The sequence below is a fragment of the Canis lupus genome, chromosome 18 (genome assembly GCF_048164855.1).
Source record: "Canis lupus baileyi chromosome 18, mCanLup2.hap1, whole genome shotgun sequence".
NCBI classification, from domain to species: domain Eukaryota; kingdom Metazoa; phylum Chordata; class Mammalia; order Carnivora; family Canidae; genus Canis; species Canis lupus.
In genome coordinates, this window is record NC_132855.1 from 28,564,519 (window position 1) to 28,592,168 (window position 27,650).

The following is a 27,650-nucleotide window of genomic DNA, read 5'->3' on the forward strand; positions in this document are numbered from 1 at the left end:
ACATATGAGGAGGTGCAACATAATTTTGAATAAGGTATGGTAAACATACAGAATTATTTTAACCAGTGATCCTTCTGTTTTAATTATGTAAGTTAACTCTATGAGAAGCTTTGAAGAGTTACAAGACTTTGTAATAGAATAAAAATTCCATGAGAACTGAAATTTCTTTACGGTATTACAGTTTAAGGAAAAATGCGGCTTGTATGTTTCTGTTTTCTGGGGGGGGGCGGTTTACAGCTATATTAATTTAAAGCTATATAAAATAGGTTTAGGCCCCCTGTAAAAAATTTTTTAATCACATTTTTAATATTTAGGAGGAAATCCATTGGTCCAAAGATGCTTTTAGACAAGGTTACATAAAAGCTTTCATTTAATATATTACAATATTCTGATTAATACTGAATTAATTAAAAACTTCCCAAAAAGTGTGAGGAAGATTTGTTATAAAATTTATTTTCTGAATTTACCCAAGGCCACTTTTGCCTCTTTTGACATATAGATACTTTTCCCCAGTATTTTTCAGCTATAAGAAAATCCTAAAAGTTCTTAAATCAACCTTCAGATTTTGGAAAAGGAAATCAAAGTTCTAGAAATTAAAATGTGAAACTGGATTCTATATGTCTAAGTCCATGCCAGGTCAAGATTAGAGCAAAGAAATCCTAATTCCTGTTTCATTTTTCATTTAAGATAAAAAAATATGGGACGCCTGGGTGGCTCAGCTGTTGAGCATCTGCCTTTGGCTCAGGGTGTGATCCCGCAGTCCCCGGATGGAGCCTGCTTCTCCCTGCATGGAGCCTGCTTCTCCCTCTGCTTAGGTCTCTGCCTCTTTCTGTGTCTCTCATGAATAAATAAAATCTTTTTTAAAAAATAAGGTGAAAAATAAAAAAGTAATGTTCTAGAGATCTCACCAATCTGAAGCATAATATTTAAAACTGGGGTAAAAGGAGTGGGGAAACCATTGCCATCATGGAGCTCACATTCTCACGCACCAGGCAGACAAACCAATGTCAAGAGTGAACTCTATCACCAACTAGGTTTTTATGTACTGACTCATCTTTCTTCTCTAGGTCCGTAATTCCCACCTTACCCTCTGCTTCCCTCTCTCACTCCCCTGTGGGCTTTGTTCTGCCAGGAGACCTCTGCTCACCTGCTTGCATAGGATTCCAAGATGCCACACCCACCCTAACCCTCTCGAGCTACCTTAGAGCTATCTACGTTACTACATCTTCTTAAAATAATTTCACTTGAATCTCTGATACCACTTCAGAATCAACAAGAACAAAACCAAACATATGCTCTCTTAGGACTGATTTCCTATTTCAACTTCCTCTATTGCTACTATTACTATTCTCCAGAATTCTCGTTCTCAAATTTTAGGTCATCTTTAATTCTTCCCTCACCTGTAGCATCCATATATGGTCAGTCTCCATGGCCTACAGGTATTAGTCAGAGTTCTCCAACAAACAGAAACTTACTATAAGGCGTTGGTTCACACAATAAGTCCAAAATCTGCAGAGCTGGTGTTTCCATTTAAGATTAAAGGTCAGCAGACATGCGGGCTGGGTGGCTCAGCGGTTTAGCACCACCTTCAGCCCAGGCCCTGGTCCTGGAGACCCAGGATGGAGTCCCATGTCAGGCTCCCTGCATGGAGCCTGCTTCTCCCTCTGCCTTGTCTCTGCCTCTCTCCATCTCTCATTAATAAATAAATAAATAAAATATTTTTTAAAAAAATAAATAAATAAATAAAGGTCAGCAGGCTTCTGAAGAACCAGGAGGAACCAGTGTTCCAGCTCAAAGGCTGCCAAGCAGAATTCTTATTTAGAGGAGGTTATTGGCCCTTTGTTCTATTCAGGCCTTCAACTAATTGGATGAGGTCTACCCACATTATGCAGGCTCAGTCTGCTTTACTCAGTCTACAAATTTAAATGTTAATTTCAATAACACCCTTACAGAAACAGTGAGAATAATGTTTGACCAAATATCTTGGCGTTCAGTAGCCTAGTCAAATTGATACAAAAATTAATCATCACATCACGGTTTTACTTTTCAGAAGTGACACTCTTCTCTCTCCATTCTCAGTCTCACTAGCATTATCTCAGTTCAGATCCTTATGATCTCCGACTGGTTTTCAGCACAAGGATGTAACTCAGCCCCTTCCCCATCCTTTAGTTCATGTAAACTGGATATGCTGTGGATAAATTTATTTTCAGAAATGTTTTTAACATATCATTCCTGTTCTATTCTTTAATTCGCAATGACATCTTACTCCAAATAGATCCACTTATTTTTACAATATATTTATTGCTCTGTGTAATCCAGCCCTACTGGCCCTACTGACCTGTTTCTACTGTCACTCTTCTAATTTAAAACTTTTTTTAAAGATTTTATTTATTTATTCATGAGAGACACACAGAGAGAAGCAGAGACATAGGCAGAGGGAAAAGCAGGCTCCCTCCAGGGAACCTGATACAGGACTTGATCCCAGGACTCTGGTATCGGGACCTGAGCCAATGGCAGATGATCAACCACTAAGCCACTCAGGTGCCCCTAATTTAGAACTTATATTATAATTGGCCAATAACTTAAATATCTTCTCCATTTATCCACACCCATTCCCTTAGCAATGCACCTCCCTTCTCTGGGAAGCACTGGGCACTCTTCTTCGCCTACCTCAATTCCATCCACCTGCCAAGGTTGGTCTCCAGCTACAACTCCTTTCTGAAGTTTTCCTAATACTCCAAACCAAGAAAGTCTTTTAGTTTTCTAATCCTCACATGCATTTAAGATAAACAAAAGCACTGCTACTCTAAACTACTCTGTCTTATTCATGAATTTTTTTTTTTTAAGAGAGTGAGAAAGAGAGAAAGAGAAAGGGAGAGAGTGTGAGTGTGGGGGGAGGATCAGAGAGAGAATCCTAAGCAGGCTCCACGCCCAGTGCACCACCCAACACTGGGCTTGATCTCACAATCCTGAGATCTCAGCCTGAGCCAAAATCAAAAATCAGATGCTTAACCAACTGAGCCACACAGATGCCCCTCAAAAATTTATTTCTATTGCACATCTCTCTTTCTCTAGTTCCCAATCTCACCCTATCACTTCCAAATACATACCTTCTATTTACTTAGGGTTGAAAATATTGGAATCTGTGCCTTGCTAAGCACTGTGTAAGGAATAGACATACAAAGAGGTACTAATCTCAGAAACCTTAGGCTAATATAAAATAATTATTGTAGGGATCCCTGGGTGGCACAGCGGCTTGGCGCCTGCCTTTGGCCCAGGGCGCGATCCTGGAGACCCGGGATCGAATCCCACATCGGGCTCCCGGTGCATGGAGCCTGCTTCTCCCTCTGCCTGTGTCTCTGCCTCTCTCTCTCTGTGTGACTATCATAAATAAATAAAAATTTAAAAAAATAAAATAAAATAAAATAAAATAATTATTGTAATAATTAAGGGGCAATATACTACATACTATAACAAAGGTAGATTCAAAACTCTAAGGGAATATAGAAAATATAACAGAAGGAAAAAATAAATTGCCCTACTAGAATGATGTGGTAGGGAGTAAATTTAAGGGGAGGAAGAGAGGAAAAGGCATTTCAGTACTGAAAATAATCTGTACAAAAGAATAGAAACAATGAAGAAAATACATATATATACACACACACATATACACATACATACGTATATAGTAGACACACAAACATATATTCTTATATATTCATATAAGGTATGATGAGACATTTACCATGATGGCAAACAAACTAGGTATTAAGGATCAGAAGCAGACAAGTAAGGGATTAAATTCAGCAAAAGAATCACTGAATAATAGTAACAGAGCCCCAGAAACAAAATATCTGTAATATTAAGAATGTTAAGTCCAGAACTTGAGTGGAGCTGAGAAGAAGCAGGCATGGCTGGAGCATGGAGCTCTATCACTTAAAAGTGACATGACATGAGGAGCACCTGAGTGGCTCAGTTGGTTAAGCATCTGCCTTCAGCTCAGATCATGATCTCAGGACCCTGGGATCACCCCCGTGTCAGTATGGAGTCTGCTTTTCCCTCTCCCTATGCCCCTTCACCCCCCCATCCCCCACCTCTGCTCATGAGAGTTTCTCTCTCTCTCTCTCTCTGATAAATAAATGAAATCTTAAAAAAAAAAGTGACATGACATGTAACACAGGATTTATGTTGCATACTACCTTTTAAAAATCTGATAAATTCTCAATTCCAAAACTCACCTGGACCCTTGGGTTTTAGATAAAATTCTACAGATCTTTGACTTTGAGATTCCACAGAATGTGTCAGATACACAAAGGGGTCTCTTCCCCCATGAAAGGTTTTAGAGTCCATGGAAGATCCATTTAGAATTGTTTTTAAGTGGAGGATAAGTTTCTTAGTGCCAAACACATTCTATTATTGACTGCCTTTGTGATCCGTGGCAAAGTTTATTTTACTTATAAAATATTAGTTAAAAACAAAAGATAAACTGCCAATCATGGACTCTTACTTCAATCTTTTTACTCCCCTTATAATGCCAAGAATACCAGGAAAAAAATTGTAAAACAACATTCTCTTTGCCTCCTATAACCTTAATAGATAGTTTCCTGGAATTGTCTATTCAAACAGAAAATTAATTTCCATGCACAGCTGGAAATACCACATTGGCAAGTGAAGAAAACATCAAACACCAGTAGATTAAATAAAAAGTGTAGGAACTATAAAGACTTAACAAAACAAAATTTGCTCAATAAGATGGTCCTATGAAAACAGCTTTTCACCGTTTATTTAACGTATGAATACATCTCTTAAAAGCGAAGTAGCAATAATTAAGGAAGCTTTGGATTCAGAGAAACAATGAGAGGATTATATCATTCAAGTAGTTTTTCTACTGTTGTATGAAAGAGAAAAGGTTAACATTTCCCTTGCCAAGTATGAAAGAGGTCCTAGGGCCTGTACAACACATGTACAGGTAAGACATTGCACCTACGTTGTGCCATGTCCCCATGGCCAGTTTTTTTGTTTTATTTTGTTTTCACTTCGGGATGATTAAAAAGTTCTAGAGATAGACGGTGGTAATGGCTGTGCAATACTAATGTGAATGTACTTGATGCCACTGAAATATACATTCTAAAAGGGTTAAAATAGTAAATTTAGTGTTATGTTTGTTTTCCTACGATAAAATACAATTTCAATAATATACAAAAAGTTCTTGAAACCAATAACAAATAGAATAGTCTAAAAAATATGCAAAGGGCACAAATTCAAAACGGGAAGAGAATCCAATAAATACATGGAAAAATGTTCAAAACCACTAATATGAATACAAGTAAAAATGACGACAAACTATCAAGTTTAATCTTTCAAATTACGGAAGATTAAAAAGTTGAGAATTTGAAAAAGAAAAAAGGCAGCTTTTCGAGACCCGCCAACAAGATCAGGCTCTGTTTACACATCGCCCTCCATTGGCTTCAGCCTCATGGGGATTCTCTTTGTACTGACAGCCATCAAGAAAAGCAGGCCCATGGGGCCATCAGGGGACTACTCCGGGATGCCATACCTGCATCGGGCAATGACTTGCCTGGCCAATATTCAACTAATAACCAAACTAAAGAATACACTTTGTACAAATAATTCAGAAACAAAAGAGGGAGAGGCAAAAAACCAGAACATCACTTTCAGGAACACAGAAACACATAAAGGCGAGCATGAAGCAATAACAGTGTGGGAACAGAACGGCACATGGCTTCCAGACAGTCAGCCCCCTTGCCCTGCTGCCTTGATTCTCAAGTTGTCAGAAGAAAAATTAAAAACCTCCAGTACTGACACTTTGTAAATAGCAACAGAGAGAAACTTCAGTAAAGATCTGTGTGTTATGAAAGCAAGATAGAGAAAAACATTCCACATGAACTCTATCGTTGTAAGACTTCTGAAAGGAGTGAAAGGTTGAGTTTAGGAACATTTCTAGACCAAGCATGACAGAGTTCCATGTAGCATACTGTGTTATAAAACATGGAGCTACATCTCTATTATCTTTGACAAACAACTCCAAGACACCATGTACTTCAGTAAGCCTGCTGGGATACCCCACAAGCAAAGTGAGGGATCAATTTAATTAGCTACATATAGGAGGAAGTATGCACATGGCAAAATACATGGCACAAAGCAGGAGCTCAGTAAATATTTGTTGAACTGAACTGAAGCAAGTGGTAGAAGCTGATAAACATTACTTGTATCTATTGATAAAATTTATTAGATTATTGTTCCAACTTTCCAATGCACTTAACCTATGTAACCTATGGAGAATATAGGCTTTATCTATAAAGCAAGCTATAAAGGTTCTATTCTTTTCCATTTGGCATCCCCAGTAACAACTAACCCCCCAGCATGGTGCTCATAGGTTCAATGAAGATTCACTTCCCTAGAATCAGCACCTTGGACTCAGTTTCTAGTGACAAAAATACAGACATTTTTTTAAGTATGGAGGTGAAATGTAAATGAAGCAAAGGTGATCAAAACAAAGATTCTAACAGAAGACGGACCCAATGATACATGAGCCACCTCGATGAGATCCACTTAAATTAACTGGAAGTCAGTCTCTTAATATCGAATCTGAGAAATGAGAGGACTCACTCAGTGACTTCCAATCTTCCTCAGGGGCTACTCACACTGAAAACTCATTTCATTTAAATGAGGTATATTTATATACATATAGAAATATACTTATCTATACAAAATGCAAATATCATTTTCACAAATTAATACTTAATCCTACAATGTACCTGCTCCCTGATATCTTCTAATGTGGTCTACTCTATTCTACCATTTAACTGCAACCTATGAAATCAATTCCATGGCCCAACAAGAGTTCCTGACATGCAGAAAACACAGAACTAGAGGACTTTTTCCCAGTTTATTAAGGAAAAATCCTGATTTTACTTAGAAGCTAAAAATATCCACCACTCCTAAATACTAGTTCCTCAATGAACTTTCTAAAACTAATTCCTGAATGAAATGACATAATTCCTGCCTTCCCTGTTTCCTCACAATAAGTACCCATGATCCTTTCCACTTGAAAGTCTTTAAAAGTGATTTTCCCAGGATATATGACTATTGCCACACCTGATGACAGAGATGAACACAAGGGATTTTGCAGAAAAAAGTTAGACATCTACCAAAGGAAATCCCTTAACCCCTAATAAAGTACATTTGAATCCTTGTAAACTACCAGACAGTAACTAAACAAAAGTCAAAATGGCACTCACACAGCAGCAGCAAACCACATAAATCTTGATTTTAATTAAATGAAAGATATTTCATAGTAGTTGCCTTCTCCCTTCAAAACTACAGAATTTGTTCCCTGAAATAAAATGATTCTAACTTTCTAGAATAGCATCTTTGTCACTTTTGTAGATTTTCTTAATTAGATGCCTTCTGTTGCAAGACCCCCACTTCATCCCACCTCATTTTCACCATCGTTAGTAATGCCCCAAACTTGTGGGTGTGCAGGGATCTCTGGTGAAAAATGAGCTGGCTATGAGTCAAACAATACTTCCCAATCACAACTGGGTTTTTTCAGTACATAGCTAGGGAAAGGTCTTGTTTACTTCTTCCCATTATAGCTTAAAAACCATCTAAAACATTGTCTCCTCAAAGGCACTACAATCTAGATATGGCATGCTAACAGCATCATTTGTGCTTGTCAATGATTTCAAAATGCTTCATTCTATAAACTTTCTCTTGGTTTCTAAGTCTACAGGGTAAGGAAGAAATAAATTCCACATCTATTTAATAGTATCTGGATATTTTATTCATTACAGTTTATAAAATAAAATGGAAAGCCTCAAAGTTTTAACTTTAAAAGGCACTTCAATTCATAAGTATGAAAGAAATATTAATGTCAAAAATTAAATCCATTGTAATCCTGTAATCAAAGCATTCTGTGTATTTTCCAAACTTGGCAAGACACATTTTTATTTTTAATTTTTGAACTACTAATTCTAGAGGAAAAACAAACACCATTAACTTCCTCTTCAGTCACTAGCTGTCTGTGCCATGTGTTTTTATCGCTTCCTGCCACAAGGAAATACGTTTGAAACAAAGAATGATATTCAAAAGAGAGTTCTTGGGGTAAGTCTAAAGTTATTCTTTCAGGAATTGAGAAACAGTGTAAACATATTTAAATAATAGTACAGTGCTAAAACTATTCGGAAAACCTTCATGTTTCTTTCATTACGTGATAATCCTCAAAACAAGTCTGCCAAGATTATTTGGGAATAAACTAGTTGGTTGAGTTAAACAACCTTGCTTCCCTAACACAGCTAATAAATGGCAGAGCTACAATCTAAATCCACTCTGTTTTTGTACCCAACATCATGGTGGAAATCATACCCCACTGTTTTCCCTATGAACCATCTGACCAAATTGTATCAAATTGATTATTTTAGCCTGTCTGTCTAAACCATCATGGGTTTTTGTGTAAGACAGTCAGGAGAGCCTTAAGTGAGGTTATAGATGATGATGATGATGATGATGATGATGATGATGATGACGACGACGACGATGACAAGAACATGAAGATGGATTCCACTGCTTCAGTCATGTTCAACACTTATTTATTGAGTCCTGTGTTCTAGGTAGTACACGAAATACTAGGGATCCTAAACAAAGTCATAAATATAGCTCTTACTCTAAGGAGTCGGTAAGAAATTCAGAAAGGGAACTGTTCTAGTCTGTTCAGGTTGCTGTAACAAAATATCATAGACTGGGTGGTTTCAACAATATATTTTTTTTCTCACAGTTCTAGAAGCTAGGAAGTCCAAGATCAAGGTGCGGGGAGATTCAGTATCTGGTGAGAGTCCTCTTTTTCATTTGTAGATGACCACTTTCTTACTGCATGCTCACATGGCCTTTCTTGGTTACATGCTCATGGAAGGAGATCTTTTTTCTTCTTCCTATAAAGGCACTAATCCCTTCAGGAGGGTCCTACTCTCATGACCTAATCTAAACCTATTGTCTCCCAAAGACCTCCATCTAAATACCAATACATTGGGGGCTAGAGCTTCAACATATGAACTTCGGAGTGACATAACAGGAACCCAACATGTAAAACAAATAATCACAATTAGTTTGATATATGTAATTCTACAACATTATCACTTAATTACATTCAACAAATATTTATTGATGTTGAAAAGAAAGTAAATTTTTGACAGTAAATGAAATCCATGAGATAAATAATATTCTCCATGTTTCACAAATTAGAAAACTGTGGTTCAGAAATGACAATCTGTCCAAAATCAAAAAGTGAGCAAGTGAGGGAGACTGGATTTAAACATAAATCTACCTAGATCCAAAGCTCAGCCTCTTTCTACTAGAATAGAAGAGCTGTAACCAAGGGCAACACAGCCGTCCTCACTGCCTCTTCTAGGATGTGAATAGTATGGCTCTCCCTACCAAGAAAGAGAGTAGCTCTCCAAGAGCCAGGTACAAACACACACAGCATGTACAAACCCTCTGAATAAAAGATGACTAAGGCCTGAGTGCTGATACAATAAAAGCAGGTCAGGGAACTAATTAAGAGCACATAGCCTAAACTAGCTTGTCCCACCTGTAAAAGAGAACATTCTACGCAGTAAAATGGTAGAGCCACTGGTTTCATGGCAGGTATAGTGTGACTATAATTCTCAAAAAAATATTTCATAACCTGAGTAACAAGAGAATAAAGATACGAACATAGCTGAAAGTTTAAACCAATATAAAGAAGTGTTTCAATGGTGAAGCAAACCAACCTCAGATGTAGACACAGATCTTATTTATCTGTCTTCGGCTCTGACAAAGTCACTGTGACTCACTGAATATCAAGGCTGTAGCAAAATTTTAAGGGTATACATCTTTTCTGGCGCTTTGCATAGTAGGTACTTAATAAATATGCTGTGAATGAATGGATGCAAGAAAGAATGAAGATTCTGATTAATTGGTCATATTCAAAATTTATAATTATATATCTTATTTTATTTAGAGGTTTTGAAATGATTTCCTCCCCTTCCAATTAAACATCTACCCATAATTTACTTGCAATCCTAATGTGTTCCATAGCCAAAACGGCTAGATTTTTTTGTTCCAAAATAGAAGAAATGCACGATGGTATTTTACTTGCAATTTTTGAAATCTGGGGGCTCATAAAAATACTATGTTTAAAAGGTATTTGGGGAAAATAGAAATGACTGGGAATAAAGAAATCTGTACATATGAAGTTTGATAATACAGAAAATGTTAAAAACTAGGTAATGTTGCTTATTTGTAGTACAAATGAGGGAGGATAAAGAAAAAAAGAAAAGCAATGATCTTTATTTCAAAGTACTATATAATAGCTATTTTGATGATAATGCAGAGGTTTGTTTTTTTTTTTTTAATTTTTATTTATTTATGATAGTCACACAGAGAGAGAGAGAGAGGCAGAGACATAGGCAGAGGGAGAAGCAGGCTCCATGCACTGGGAGCCCGACTATGGGATTTGATCCCGGGTCTCCAGAATCACGCCCTGGGCCAAAGGCAGGCGCTAAACCGCTGCACCACCCAGGGATCCCTAATGCAGAGGTTTTAAAGACAATATCTCTACTCCATCTTACATTCTAGTCATCATTTTTCTCTTATTTCATAATCTTATTGTTAATGTCTTTTATCTTGCAATATTAGGGATCCTTTCATAAGCTAGTTTATATATTTTTTTGAAAAGACAAGCTGTGTGTGCACGTGTCTATACACACACATTCATATACATTTATATAAATGCCCATAATCATTTATGTATATGTGATTATATACAATTATAATGTATATGTCTCTCTCTCCTGGGTGTGTTCTCTCTCTTAGTACCTCTCTCACATTCCCTAACATCATACATATGTTAGAATTTTACATATATAAATTATATATGAGTACATATAATTTAGAAATTAAATATAATAAAATTATATACATAAATTATATATATAATTTGGAAATGAGGTAATACACATTTTAACTATATTTATTTACAAGTTCATCTCCTTTATGTATCCTTATACGCTCACATAAAAATATCTCAGGCTCACACAAATATGAAAAAAATCACCTCTCTCAAGAATTCACTTTAATTAATGTGTCTTTGGGTTTTTTTGGCACTTGGTTTGCACCTCAGGAATGTGTGTAAGAGGATGACCAGGAGAACTCATGTGTGACCAAGTATCAGAATGTCAGGCAGTACTGACTGATTTCCTAAACACTCAGTGGTACCAAGAGTCCTTGGGTGGTCCCAACCACGCACCTATGCTCTAAGACTATCAGAAGACCAGAAGGTTTTACCAGGCCCCACAAGGCCTTGTAGATCCCTGAAGATTGTGCTAGGCAGGTTGAAGAGGGGCCTGAGAACTTGTGTATTAATAAGTCCCCAGTGATTCTTATCAGACAAGCCTGAAAAACACTGTTACCATGTCTGGGAAGGAGCACACTGAGGGAGAACACCAGAAATGTGGTTTGTCCTTATACCATGGACTCTAGAAATGTTTCATGAGTACTGCCATTTTTTATAGACCATGGCGAGCCATGGAGATTTTTGATAAAGGAAATAATTGGATTTGTGCTTTAGCAGGACTGCTTTACTAGGCAGCAGTGTACAATTAGGCTGAATGGAGGAGAGTCAAAAAATAGAGACTAGCTGGAAGCCTATGATAATAGTTGCAGCCAGAAGTAATGAATGCTAAAGGCTGGGAACAAAAATGGAAAGCAGAGTCAATCGAAATCCAAGCCAACTTAATGTGGAGGGGAACACAGTAGGAGTTTCAAAAATGGCACCACTGTTTTAAGCACAGGAGGTAATGGAGATATCTGTGATGTTCATAAAAAAAAAGGTTAAAAGGATTCAGACTAGATGCAGTATGACTAAATGAATTCATAATTGAGTGATTAAAAGAAAGACCATTCGGAAGGAGAGGAAACAGGGTTTCAACTCAGTTCTACCATCTCCTTGCTAGGAGGTGTTGGGACACATTTTTTAAGCTCTCTGAACCTAGTAAACTCATTTATAAATAATTCTAGTAAAACATATTCTGCAGGATTTGTGGTGAAGACTAAATGAGGCTATATGTAACATTGATCCTTAGTTAGTTCTTAGCAGACAGTATTTTTTTTCCTGTTTTTATTTTCACTGACTTTTACTTTCAGTGACTTAAAACCATTCCAGATACATAGTAGGCACACAATATACACTTGTTGAATGAATGAATTGCTACTGCTATTATAATTCTATTGAAGACTGAAAAAAGACCATGGGATTTGGCCATTAGACAGTAATTGGTGCACTAAGAGACTGCTTAAATGCCTAGGGGTTTTGAACACTTGGATGAAGTAAAAGTCCAAGTGTTTGTTCTGGTGAGGACATTTGAAATCAAGTGGTATTGTAGAACAAAAGTTTATTTGAGTTTCATTTGTTTGTTTTTTATTCTGCATGTTAAATAAAGGCTTCCAGCTAGAAAAGAAAAATCTGCTTTATTAACGTTAACAATTTTAAAAACATCTTATCCTTTATTTAGAATTTCTACAATATATTATGTCTCATTTGATCTTCACCCCCTTGAGTTAAAGAACTAGGTTACTACTGTCATCATTTCTATCTTAAAGATGAGAAAGCTAAGACTGAGGACAGTTGAGTGACTTTTAGTGCATGAGTGTCAGAAGCAGGAATTATACTGAGGTCTTTTCATTACAAGTTTGCTGAGCTTTCTACTACCCACACTCATCAAGCCCATTCATGCTATTCCACATGAGCTCTCTTCCATGCTTCCTCCCACACAGTTTTCCCTCCTACAATCTGGAAGTGAAGTGGGGGGGGGGAGTTTTGTGGGCCTGAAGAAGTTGTGAGAATACGGCTCTTTCCTCAAAAAACCAGCCAGTGCCAAAGAGCATCCAACCTCCTGCTAGGTCAGTGCCAGTCAAGAATGCTAACACCGCAGTGTATTTGTTCCTTGTTAGCTTCAACAGAAAAATCTGCTGTTCTCTTGGGAAATATCAGGATTGTCTCTTTGGAAAGCTTTCCTGTAAAGGTGATACAGCTTTAAGTGTGATCTTAACCAATTGGTTAAACAGAAAAATTTGTCTTCATATTGAGTTATTGTTAGTTTGTATCATTGGCTATAGTGTCGATGGCTTGAATTCATATCCTGGCCTTATCCCTAAGTAGGTGCACAACTTTGGACATCTATCTTATCTTTGTCTCTAAGAGTTTCTCATCTTTAAAACAGGGATTCTCAAAAATAGCCCATTTCATGGGGTTTTCACTATAATTAAATGAGATGCCATATATAAAGCTTTGGCACACTTAGAATTTAAAATAATGAACACTCAATACATGGTCATTGCTATTTGGCAATATGTGGAATCTTAGTCTCACAGAGGAAGCAATTCAGACTCAGAATGATCAAGATACTTGGCACAAAGTAATCAAGCATCACTTTGTAACAGTAATCATGCCTTCCTTGTGGAGAAAAAATATTCAAGATTATCAATGACTTTTTCACTGACTGAAACTGCCACATTTATTCCAATTTTGAATTATTCATTTATAAATTAATGTATTTTTCAGTTCATAAATTGAAATGATGAGGGGAGTAGCTAGACCCACAGTTGAGATTCAAAAATCTTAAGGAAAAAAAAAGTGAGTTTAGAAACACAGAAGGGCTTTTTTTTTTTTTTAATTTTTATTTATTTATGATAGTTAGAGAGAGAGAGAGAGAGAGAGAGAGGCAGAGACATAGGCAGAGGGAGAAGCAGGCTCCATGCACCGGGAGCCCGACATGGGAGCCCGACGTGGGATTCGATCCCGGGTCTCCAGGATCGCGCCCTGGGCCAAAGGCAGGCACTAAACCGCTGCGCCACCCAGGGGTCCCCCAGAAGGGCTTTTTAAAGCACATAAATACATATTCTCACATATTCTTGTAACAATATCTAAGTGAAATTAATTTGCATCTTTTCAAAATAGAAAAACCAAGAGTTTAGTCTTCATAACTAATAAGATATATTTCCTTTTTTAGAAAGTGTACGTCATTTCCTAAAGGGTATGATTTTTATATTTATTTATGATTTTTATATTTATTTACTTTCTCCTGCTCTTTTGTACTTCTCTGATGTTTCTTTCAATAGTGGCTCTCATCATTGGCTGTATATTATAATCACTTAGGTTTAAGTGAATACCCACACCCAGGGCTAACAAGAATCCAATTAAATCAAAACTGTTGAGGCTGGGGGTCCCAGTTCAAGTTTTGCTTCTGAATTTTTTTTAAAGCTCTATAGATGACTTTTAAGGCAGAGCCCAAACCAAGAATCAATGGCTTACCCAATATCTTTCCAGCAGAATGATGGACTTTTTTGCCTTGTTGATTGTTGTCTGTAAATAAGTTATTTTACTTCCAGCCATAACACTGCTTATTCTGAAACACAATCTTGACCATTAATGCAAGTTAGATTTCCCTTGATTCTAATCAAACACTTTTAGAGAGTCCTACTGCATTAACTTTCCTAATAAAGTTAGGTGGATGAGTTATATAAGACCAAATTATACACAGCACTCAATTATAGCACTAGAAAAAAACAGGACAGACAGGTTACAGATTAGGGCTCTGTGGTATTTTTTTAAGAGTTTAGGTATGGTGCTAAACTTTTAACAGTCGAAGTTATAAATCAAGGAGAAAAATGTGATTCCAAGAAAACCAGCACAAGAAATACAGTATTATAATATGAAAATATTTGACACAATAATACAGCTTTTCTGAAATCCTTTGAAGTCAATACCCAAAACCCTTCTAATGAATTATACTAGATCCAGACTGTGGAACAATGGGGGTTAAAAGAACCAGAAAACCATAGGAAGCTTGATCTGGCTATACTGGCAGGCAGGCAATCAAAAAGGAATATAATTTATAGATTTAAACAGCAGTAATTTTATTTTTTTCCTGGGTTGTTTTATAGTGCTGTCATATGCATGCTCTATAACAGTGTGGAATGAAATGAAATTCCAGGCACTCTGAGAAAAGCAGGAGGAGAAGACATCCAACAGCCAAGACACATCACTAGCATATGTTATTTATCCTTTCAATAACTTGGTTTACTAATGGTTTAAAATGACAAAAATACTGAACTAGTCTACAAATTCTCTTACACTGGCATAGCCTCCCTACAGAGCAGCCCTCTTCCACAGGGGAAAACATGCAATAAGGTGGAAAAATGGAATCCGACAAAGACCCCAAGAATCTGAAACTAAACAGGTTCACAAATACAGGAAAGAGAAGTTAAGAAAGTATTTTATCTGTCTCCTTTGAGTAACTGAAGTTATTAAGTAGAACCTTAAACACAGGTTGAAAACTTCTGGATGGACAGATGGGTTCATTTGTTTACTTAAATATTCAAAAAAGTTTTTTTGTTTTTGTTTTTAATGAATCATATGTTAAGTGACCAGCAGCCTTAAAGAAGGATAAGATACTGTGCCTATAAGTTTCAATGTGACTTAGTCCTTGGCCCTTTCCTCTGTTCCTCCTTTTATAATCTTTTGATAAGGTCATGCTTGCTAGTTTAAAGCTACCAATGTTTTCAACTGTGATCTTTCTTTAGATGATTCCTAAATTCCTTTGGGACCAATTTCTCTTCATCAACTCTACATCTCAAGTCACCCTCTTGACAACTAGCAGACCGTGGTTAAGAATACACACTCTAGGGGCACCTGGGTGACTCAGTAGGTTAAGCATCTGCCTTGAGATGGGGTCATGATCTTCAGGCCCCGAGTCGGGCTCCCTGCTCAGGAAGAAGTCTGCTTCTCCCTCTCCTCTTGCCCCTCCTCCCATCACTCATGCTCTCCCACTCAAATAAATAAATAAAATCTTAAAAAGAAAAAAGAATACACACTCTAGAATTAGGATACCTTGATCTGAGTCCTTGATTTATTCTACTCAATTTACTGTGAAACCTTGATAGAGCAAGATACTTAACTAACCTCTCAAAAGTCTCAACATCCCTATCTGTAAAATACGGATGAGAACAGTACCTGTACCTCAAGAGTTATGAAAGGAGTTCTATGAAATAAAGAAAATATAGTCATGAAGCCCCTAGCTTGCAGAAAAAAATTCAGCAAAAGTTAACTATCTTTTCTATCAATATCACTTACATTCTATTATCATTCTTGAACTTCAAAATTATTTTTGTTGCTTCCTACTGTGCTTTTCTGTCTTGTAGTCAATCACTGTATCTAGCTATTCTTCTTTTGAAACATTAAAATAAAATTTTCCCGTTTCTTTTTTTTTAAGATTTTATTTATTTATTCATGATAGACAGAGAGAGAGAGAGGCAGACACACAGGAGGAGGGAGAAGCAGGCTCCAAGCCGGGAGCCTGACGCGGGACTCAATCCTGGGACTCCAGGATCACGCTCTGGGCCAAAGGCAGGCACTAAACCACTGAGCCACCTAGGGATCCCCCTTACCCTCTGTTTCTATTTTTCTCACTGTGGAGAGTCTGCTCCTAATATTTACAGGACTTAGATTAAAATTATAGACAGAGGTCCAGCTATCGTGTTTCTAAACTTTTAAAAAGTATATACCAGTCTATCAGATGTTAAATAAAATTTGTTCTACCCTACTACGTTTGAAATACCTTAAACGATCAGGTTTAAATTTCGATTTTTCAGTTACTTCTGGATTTCAGACCAGAAAGTCTGAGCAAAAGGAAATTTGGTGCCTGAATGTGGACCCCTGGCCCTTGCCTCCATCCATGACCACCCACCTCTCCTAATCTTACCCACCTAATCTTCTGAAATCTTACCCATCTTTCAAGGACATTCTAAATACTTCGTTCTCCAAATTTTCCTTGAGCCACATATGATCTCACCCTCCTCTGAGTATCCAAATTATTTTGTTACTCTATAGTTTAATAGAACTTACAGCCTTCCATCTTACATTTTTAACAGTACCTAAGCCTTTGTTTTCCTAGTTACAGGTCACTTCTACAAGACCTTCAATGCTAGCAGCATGTAAGAATTTCCTGATGAGTCTTAAAAAAAAAGACCTTTAGGCTTCACCCAAAATCAAGCATGAGGTGCAGTGGGGGAGCAGGCAGAGATACTTTTCTAAAGCTCCACTGTTGATGCAGCAAGCGTTGATAAGAATTGTATAAGATTATAAATTCCTTGGAGGGCAAGGTCTATGCTTTATTTTGTACTCAACACATTCTCTGGAACTGAATTTAAGCTGATATGTGTTTTCCCTCCTGCAAAACACTTTCTGGTCCACAGGCTGCACATAACCTCTATAGTTACTGAAATAATTTATGAGCACTGGGGCGTGATGGTGACTTATGTTCTACAATTATGTAAAAGGAAAGATACAAAGAATTAATCTCATAGCCTGGATCAAACTGTCTCTTTTACCTGCATCTCTGTGTTTACTCTGTATGGTACATCTGATCAACAAAATAATGAACTTACTAAATCTGGTCAATGTGTTATTCTTAATACCTAGCACAGTGTTTGGCATATACTGAGCATAAAATAAAAGTCTGGTGAGACTGGGTGAGTGAATAAGCAAATGTGTGAACAGAAATTACGAACTGGCAGCAGCTGAGAAATTATTTCGGTCAGGTGTGGGGTAAGTTAAATAATGACTGCTCAAAAGATACTCATATCCTCATCCCTGGAACGTGTGAATGTTATCTCATAGGTCAAAAAAGGGGGAAATTTTGCAGATGTGATTAAAGATCTTGAGATGGACAGATGATCTTGGCTTACCCACGTGGGCCCCGAATGCAACTACATGTATCCTTATAAAGAGGGAGGCAGAGGGAGACTAGAAACACATAGAGGAGAAGGCAATGTGACCATAAAGGGAGAGATTGGAATAATGCTGCCACAAACTGAGGCACCAGAAGCTAGAAGAGGCAAAGAACAGATTCAGATGGGGACACACAAGAATGCTGGTATGGCAAATGGTGTAAAAACAGGCCAAAAGGTGAGGCAAGGCAGCAAAGTCATTTACTATTGGAGGTGGGATAGGGTAGGAAGCTGGCATATAATAAAAAAGAGGGATGACATAATTCCATTTGCTCAAAAGTGAACAAACTTGAGAGACACAACTAGAAATTGTGACAGAACATGGAAACGATGGTCTCTCACCAGTGTGCAAAGACCTGCAGACATCAGTGTTCACAGTGAAATTCACAAAAGCAGAGTTACAGATCACAGTTGAGAAAAAAGCACAAATTTTTATATAATAATTCTAAATGAACAGTAGCTACTTTAGTATTCTTTTACAATTATATTTTTATGTACTGATATAACAAATTCATGACATATTTTCCAAATAAAGAAACTGGGACAAAGGGAGATTTAGTGAATAGCAGATAGATAACAGGTAACACTTGTTTTCAGAGCTTATGTGTAAGTCCTTGAGTTTTTACTAATAACTTCAAATATGCATTTGTATTTGTCAGTAACAGATAAGGTAACCAAATATTCAAAGCAAAAGATACGGGTTCACTTAGAACTGATAAGTGTGAAGGGATCCCTGGGTGGCGCAGCGGTATAGCGCCTGCCTTTGGCCCAGGGCGCGATCCTGGAGACCCGGGATCGAATCCCACATCGGGCTCCCGGTGCATGGAGCCTGCTTCTCCCTCTGCCTGTGTCTCTGCCTCTCTCTCTCTCTGTGACTATCATAAATAAATATTAAAAAAAAAAAAAAAAAAAAAGAACTGATAAGTGTGAACTCTTTTTCTTGTGATGTGGGGGTAGAGGTGGAGAATGAAAAAGAATATACAGAAAGCAGAAGCAAAAAGACCAAAACTCTTCACCCTACATATTGGCTGAAAACATATAACCACAGCAGGATGTAAACATTTCCATAATGATCCTACAGTTATAACAAGCAAAATAAACAATCCAACCTTAACATGTCCCAATTCCCCGAGGACCTCAGGTTCACCTTGTAGTTTAAGATTTAGTCACTCATTTAGACTGAGCCAAATCCCTGTAGATTCAGGGAGTTTGTGATCAACTAATGGGTTATGGCGTTATTGTCAGTGGATGTTACCCCACAGGAGGCTGGACCATTGCATCACTCAGGGTAAAGACATACTTCTTTTGTGTGTGACAAACAAGAGCCTACCCAAAGAGGTTCCACAGGGAGCTGTGAGTGAAAGATATGCAGTGCTTACCTGTTCCACATCTGTTCTTTCCATAATCTTTAGAAATATGAACTTCCTGGGCAGACATGAAGGGAACCCCACATGACTAGATATATGCCAAAGTAAGAGATCACTTCATCTATCCAATATCATGCTGCCACAATGTCAAACAGTAAAGCCAAAACATATCTTCAATGGAGACACACAGAAAATTTAGGATCCTAATTTAATCTTTATAAAGACTTCAATTATCATATTAAAGTGCTTATGAAAAAAAAGAAAAAAAAAGAAAAAAATAAAGTGCTTATGAGTTCCTTTTACATGAGAAGAACTGAAAACATATATAGATTGAAATGTCATAAATTTTAAAGCAGCTGTTTTCCTTTATACATATTTCACTGAAGGTCCTCGGAAATTAGTGCATAAAAAACATTACTGCTAATCATACAGTCTGCAAAAAATGCATTAATTTTTAAAAGTTTAAATGATGTAGGACCAATGAATTCTAACTTAAAACAATTTGCCGCTTAACCACAATTCCAAATCCTTTTACTCTCTCCTCTATTCTTAACTACAATGTGTATTTTTAATCGGGTGGGAGGTAGTTTCTAAGTACTGGAACAAGGAGAGGTCCAAGTTACTAAAAGGCAAAAGGCTGAGAGGTCAGCCTCGATCACTGCTAGCTAAGGCAGCTCTGCAGGTAGCTACAGGTCTCACAAACAATAACCACCCTATTGCCATGTTCATTGTTCAACTAATAGGGAAGCCACCCTAGAAAGACAAAAGCATTTCAGTGGGTAGCACCTAAACAGTCAAAAGAACAGCTCAAAACCATCATGAAGAAGTAAAATGAAAAAAAGGTCAACAAACAAGAAGAAATAAAGGGAAGGGACATGATTTACTACCAAGATCAAGCAGCTTCATTTTGCTCAGGTATTTTCGACTCCTTCCCCTCCCTCCAAAGATAGTGCATCAGCAAAATATCCTTTATTCTTTACTTATTTGGCTCCTTTTATGTGCTAGACAACATATCAGCTAACTAATCAAGCAACCATGAGTAAAATAACCAATTTTTTTATTTTATATTTTAAAAGATCTTAGAAAGAGGTCTTTTGTTTTCAAAAAGCTTAGTTTATTACTAAGCTATGAGTTAGTAAACCCCCACCTCTAGGAGATAAGCTCCATATTCAATGAGGTAACAGATGTCACAGGAGCCCAGAATCACCCCGGAGAGCTTCACAGAAGAATGAAATAGAGTCATGCCTTGAACAATAAATAATCATAAATAACAAAGTGAAGGGGTAGCAGTATGAAGGGGAAGGCACTCCCAACAGTGAGAAAGTTGCATTCAAAGGTCTGCAGGCAGGAAAGCAGGGAAGGCACACAATTCCATGTGGTGACCAAAACAGACTCATGGTTTATTCATGAGGAAAAGAAAGACAAACAGGAAAGGATATAGGGTCCTTGTATACCTCAGGGAGAGGTTGTATGGAGAGTCTCTGACATTTCTCAAACAGTGCAGAGACTTCATCACTTAACCTAAAGGAGGAATAATCTCATAGTAGAAAACAGACCTCCTACCAAGAAGTTCAGAGCGAAATCTGTTCCTTCCTAGCAACTTTACAGAACTTGAGTATATGTATGTACCAAGGGCATTTGCTTTATCCAATCTCCCTTCCTTTCTTTCCTTTCATTCTCATGTATTTTATTTTTTAAAACTAATTATATAAAAAACCTAATTATATAAAACCCAAATCTTTTTGGAGTTAGGCAGGATAAAAGATAAAGAAAGAAAGAAAACTAAGAAAGGTAAGAAGGCAGATGGGTAGGCGGATTATCAGTTCTCCCAACAGAAGGGAAAATGAACTCTACTTTGACATATTTTATTGAAATTTAGAGATTTGATAGCACACATTATCCAACGCAAGTTATGGTATGTATTATTTTTCCTCTTTCTATAATTGGCTTCCTGACTTTTTCTACTAATTTCTGGATCCTTTCACTAAAATACTATTACCTTTAAAATCTGTTTTCTAATTTGTTGTTTCACTTTAAACATAAAGCCAAAATAAGATATATTAAGTTCTCCATTAAAAATGAAGCACCATATTAATGGCACAAAGATACAGATACATTCAAAAATAACATTAAAAACCACCCCCAAAAAATTCATAGCTTTGTGCTTTTATTCTCTTAAAGTAGTTTTCAAAATATTCCCTAATTATATTTCTTTTAATACAATATAAAATGAGAGCAGACAAGTTTTCAGAAAGAATGATTTCACAATCACTGGGTTAATAATTTATTAACAGACAGTACTCCCTGAATGATAGTAACAGTCCCCAAATGTCCATGTCCATGAACACACTGGGTAGACTTTTGAGATTCCAGTGACATACCAAACAAGTAACTATAATGACTTCCTATATTTCATCCTACCACATAGACATTCTAAAAAGCGAGGTTCAAGATAAAGTTCTGGTTTTGTCTATTTGTACAGCAGTCTTAGATCTGCAGAAAGCACTCAGAATCTCAAAATCAGAAAAATAGAGGTAAGGTAATCAAACAGCCTTTCCCGTAACAAAAGACCCAGGTTTCACCAGCTTTTGTTAAACATGCTTATATTCCCAGAGAATCCGAACCCACTAACTGGGTTTTCTTAATAATTTGTTCCTATGTCATTTCAGCATTTCTTTCTAAAGAACCACTTCCTCTTAAATGAAAGTTAAAAGATAAGTGCCTGCATAGGTGCCCCTGTGATTATCTGCCCTCTCTTAGGACTCACAGAATTCCAAAGAGGGCAAAATTATTAGGGCAAATTCCAACTTCAAAGGAAATTCCCCAGCCAGGCCAGGTGCCAGTGGAACTATAATATCAATATAAAGAGAAAGCCTTCTTGGAAGGTAAGAGTCTTGGAGAAAAGGTATTAACTAAGGAGCAACCATCTATCACAAGAGGAAAGAGCTTTATATAATCACATGCCGGAAAGTTATCATGAAAAAAGACTTAAAAAAACTTCACAGATTGCCTCAGACTTCTACTCTCTGTAAATCAATATAAGACCTTAAGGAAATACTCACCAATAAATTAAGTCATGAGTCTTTCTTTTTGGGTATTAAAGTAACTCTGAAGCAACTTAAAAATCCACACATGAGACATGCATGGATAAAAGGTATTGATTATAATTTGTAAGGATAAGCATGACAAAATCAAAGGCATTATAATGGCTCACCTATTAGAAACTCAGAATTTTATAAATCTATATAACAAAGACAGAAAGAACCAAGAAAATAAGAGGGATTGAAGACAATTAAAATGTAATTGAAACATGTAAGAAAAAAGAACAAAAACATATTTTGTTCATAAGAGAACTTTGTGCATTTCTTCAGAACTTACTGAATTTATTCTTATCTCACTAATGATTTTATTTAACACAGTTCTTTGTTTTCTAACCCGACAACAAATTAGAAGCAATAAATTATATAAATTATATGGGGAAGACTGCTGTATTGACATTCTTAAAAGATAACAGATAAAAATTAAATAAACAGAAAACCACAGAAAGTAAAGAATTTGAGTATTTAGTGGAGTTTATATGGTCCTACATACCTCTGTATTCCCTGAGACTTATTATTGCATTGCAAAACAATCTCACACATAGGTGTACACACACACACACACACACACACACACACACACAACTTGGCCATTATTAACAGGAAACCCTAAATTATGCATAGAAAAAGAAAATTCTGTAAAAGTCCACATATTGTTTATAAACAAAAGGCCCTCCGTGTGCTTTGTCAAGGTATTAATAATTGCTCCTGGATCTTCAAAAACTAAAATCTAGCATTGTTTTATAATTACGTTCATGAAAAGATCCGTATAAAACAAGTGTTTATCAACCACTGACTATTTGACCTAGATTTTCATCAAAATATTTGAAACTACAAAAGTGTTTAAAAATGTGATGCCAATATGCAATAAAGAGCAAACTTAAGAATTGTGAATATTAAATTACACTTTCCTCGGCATATGCTTAACTATAATCTAAGATAAAGTGACATGATTTTTTTTTTGGCACACAGCCTTCACCTGCCACTGATATGACTTTTATACACTAATTAAGGACAGATAATATTCTACATTATACATATTATTCCAATTTTCTGGAAAGTTTCCACTAACAACAAGAACTTGAGTTTTCTAATAGCTACACTGCTTCACTATTTCACACAATTCATAAAGAAAGGGTTCCTTAAGCATCTCTTAGAAAATGTAGATAAGTAAAAAAAAAAAGAAAGAAAGAAAATGTAGATAAGCTGCATCTCCCTAAATTCACTGTGTTTCTATGTCTTTAAAAGAACCTTACTTAATTCTTTAATAATTGGTTTAGTCAAGAGTACATTATGAAATACTCCTACCTACCTCTTGAAAGCAATACTATATTTGCACTACCAGGTATAACAAGGTGTATTCAAGACAATTGTGGTAGAGATTGGCCAACTATTCACCAAACCTGTTTCCTCCTCTTTCTGGTCCACTGCTAGACTACTTTCCCCAGCCTCCTTTGTAGTCAGGTGTGGTCATGTGACTAAATTCTACCCAAAGAAATGTGAGTATGCCTATGGAAGTGTCCTATATAAACCTACTTCTTCCATCAGCTTGATGTAGAGATGTAGATTGACCTTAGAATCCAAAAGCAGAAGAAAGACAAGTCACAAGTCAGAAACTGCCCGGAGCCTGAACAGCCACCAGAAAAAGACCAGCCTGCCACTTAGGAAAGTCTTTTTGGTCTCTACATGAGGAAGAAATAACCTTCTTTTCTGTCTGAACTACATTATGGGGGTCTTTTGGTAGTGTTAAAATAATGAATACAGTAAGAATTATATAAACTGAGTTACCCACCAAAATTAATTGTAAAAAGTAAAAGTTGAGAATTAAATGTGCAAAATGAATTTAAACTGAACATTTTGGTAAAAGATTTGCACCTCATTTTTAAAGCACTGTCCCTCAGGAAATGGGAGAATAAAATGCTCTCTCTGGTTTATGTTTCAAACTTGAATATCAGCTTGAGAAGTTTTGACTTAGCAATAGCAAAAGAATGAGTCAGTTAACTATGAAGTTAAAGTAGTAAAAGAAAATCCAAAATAATATTTAATACATTTAACATTCCTTATTTCTCACCAATACTATACTCTGGTCAAATTCAGTTGCAAAACTTCAAGAGACTGATTTATTTGATTATCTTAGACTATTTTTCTTGAATACAACTTGAAATAAATAATTAGCTGGGAGCCTGAAAATATTTTAGTTACACAGAGCTTACTGCAATGAGATTTGACCTGTATTTCATTAAAAAGCCAACTGGTCAGATTCATCTGGGGAAGCCATAACCTACTTGATTTGTCCTATGACTCTATTTCATTTACCATTAATTTTCTATGGTAACATATTATTAACAAACTGAAGAGAAAATACCCACTTGGACATTTTTGTATTTGTTTGTAGCTTTGTCCTGGTTTTAAGTTTCCTACTTAAGGATTAAATGGCACCACAGTGGGTAATGCACTGGAGTAAAAGTGGTGAATCATTAAAGAGTTCGTAAATTTTAAAAACAGGGGCAGGCCTTCTGGGCCCCATATGCTTCTAGAAAACCCAATGTTGTGCTGTATTAATTGAACCGTGAAACTTTTATTAGTCCTCTGTAAAAATGCTTGCAGTGAAGCTTTTATTAATGCTTGCCCTCAAATTGTTTATACTACTTAGCATTTCCGTAACAATCTCTATTTCAAAGAACTTTTTGATCATTAGTTAAATCTACTACATTTCTGTAAGAGAATGCAGCTGCTTAGCAAAACGGAGGCATGAAGGGAAAACTCAATTAACTTTTGCCTGAGATTTGCCAATGAGAAAAGAAAGAGAAGAGAAGATCTTCCCACAAACCTTTAACTTCTGATTCTATAAGCCTGGTTCTGTCACTCCATATGGGTGGAGTAATTGTTCTAAGTGTTCTCATAATGGTGAAGAAAAGAGAAATTAGTTCCTTTATGCAATGGGCTTTGAATACTAATGTTACAAGACTTTGCAAGAGCTATAGCAACTCTACTATCCAAACTCACCTACATGCCCACAAGGCCACAGCATTTCCAGTAACAAGAGGCAAACTGCACACTGCAGTCTATGTTTCAAAAATTCCTTTGGTTACATTTTTGTCAAAAATGCATTATATAATTAGATTCATCAAAAGTAAAAGTCATGCTGGAATCATTCTATGGTTGAGGCAGCCTAATTTATTTACTCTTAAAAATGCCCAGGCTCAAATTATGTTTTCTATATTCTTGGGATCATACTAAAAATCTGATCTGGGTTAAAATAAGTAGAAATCAGTTTTGAGTCTGGGGTTGGGGAGGAGGAAATGTACTCTATCTATAAGAATATCCTTGGGTCACCTCTGCATAAAAACAGGATGGCCTAGACAGAGGAGAATTCATATAAACCACAAGAATTTCCCCACATCTTATAATCTCTTCTAATTTTCAATAGCACTAGCTTTTCATTTAGCAGAAAGCAAAATAACTCAGTTATATATTAGCTCAAGGAGAAACACCTATATTCAGATAGGATTTAATGATATATTTTCTGTTTTTCTAGAGTCTCAACATGAGAAATTCTAGGGCTTGTTAGATTAAAAAACATTTCTTCACTTTGCAAGTCATGGTGAAGAGCACTATGCAATCTGGTATCTAGTACCCGCCCCCCCCCACCCAAGTTGACCGCATAATTCTCTTTAGGGGAGGAATCTGAGAATCTGTATTTATAACAAGAGCCCCCAGTGATTTTATTATCTGACATGTTTGGAAACTCCAGATTAGACGAGCCCTGAAGTCTTTCCTTCAGAGATTTAACAATCCTGATAAAAAAATTAATTACTAGAAATTGCATTCATACTGCTATACAGAAGAAATTAGTTTCTGCTCCTATATTTATAAAAAGACTTAATACACTGAATGGGCCAAACTACTTACTCTTCTATGCCTCCACTAAAGGGTGCTGTTCATCAAGGTAGAAACCATAATTTAGTACTCTCTGCGCCCCCTGAATAACACACGGCCTGGCACAAAATGCTTAATGAGCTTTGAAAGACTATCCCAACTGCAGCAGTTAGCTGCCAATCTTATCCAGACAGTCTTCCCTCCATTCAGGCTCCTTGCTGCCCCAAAGCAACACTCAATGCTCTAACTTAGAACATTACTGAGGCACCGAGATTAAAATAAAAACCAGTGAATTCTATATTCAAAAATCAGCACTTATTGTTTGACTGAATACATGATCAAGACAGTAATATTTAGTACTTGATATCAACTATAATTGAACATGGATGGAGAAGTTTTATGGGGAAAACAAGAATTCACACTATCCCCGAACCAATTTTCAAGACAAACATAAATACTCTGTCCAAAGCCCTGACTATTAAAGAATTTCTGGAATAACTGGAGTGAGTCTATTTTTCTGGTGCACAATAACTCCTTAGAGCCCTTTGCAGAACAAAAGCAAAACAAATGGATGGTGATTGCCTCAGGCCAATTTAAGTCTCTTTTTAGATAGCTTTTTTTTTTTTAAAAGGAGATGTAAGAAAAACACTTTTTCTAAGTCAAAAGATTAGGTTATTTCTCACCAAAGAACATATATGGCACCATAAAATACAGGCTAATAATAGCAGAAAAATGTTTTCATGTTTATGACCAGAACATTTTATTTTACATATGCAAAGTGCATTTCAGGTCTCTGATCATAGTTTGCATTTTAATAAATACAAAAGACTCCCACCCACCTGGCCCATTTGCCATGACTTTCCTCAATTCAAATTTCATTCATAAAAACTTCCCAAACAGAATTAAGACCTCTGTATGCTGCTTTCAATAGAGCAGAGCACTTAAAGTAGAGTACACAAGGAAATTTTAATGATTCTAAAGTCAAATGAACTTAACTCAGTAGTTGTCTCATTTATCACCCACTTTTTCCCTTCTCATAACTGAACAAAGATCATGGCTGGCAAGAACTTACTCATTAAAACAGCAGCCTCAAAAGATCTTTTCATTTTATAAAGTCAATATTCTTAGGGGAAAGGGTATCCTGATTTCAACTGTCAAATATTACTAGTTGTGAGCCAGTATCAGATATACATGGAATTAATCCAAGTATTTGGTATTATTTTACTTTACTTTTTTTTGGAGTTCAATGTATTTGTTCATCTTATGTATTATAATACATTTACCTATAGATGCTCTGAGTTTTTAAAAAAATGCTACAAGCTGTTATCATCTTGAGTATAAAGAGTTGATACTGGGCAGCCCTGGTGACTTAGCGGTTTAGCGCCACCTTCAGCCCAGGGCGCGATCCTGGAGACCCGGGATCGAGTTGCACATCAGGCTCCCTGCATGGAGCCTGCTTCTC

The 27,650-nt window shown here is 36.5% G+C and overlaps 1 protein-coding gene and 1 non-coding gene across 5 annotated transcripts in view; one reads left to right on the top strand and one right to left on the bottom strand.

The window, feature by feature from the left end:
• The window catches only part of HDAC9 (histone deacetylase 9), a 911,611-nt gene that overhangs the window by 809,465 nt on the left and 74,496 nt on the right, over positions 1-27,650 (bottom strand). The gene's annotated exons all lie outside the window — the stretch shown is intronic.
• Positions 4,889-5,020, top strand: LOC140609610 (U6atac minor spliceosomal RNA). The gene has a single exon (XR_012011379.1). It is a non-coding gene; the product is annotated as a U6atac minor spliceosomal RNA (small nuclear RNA).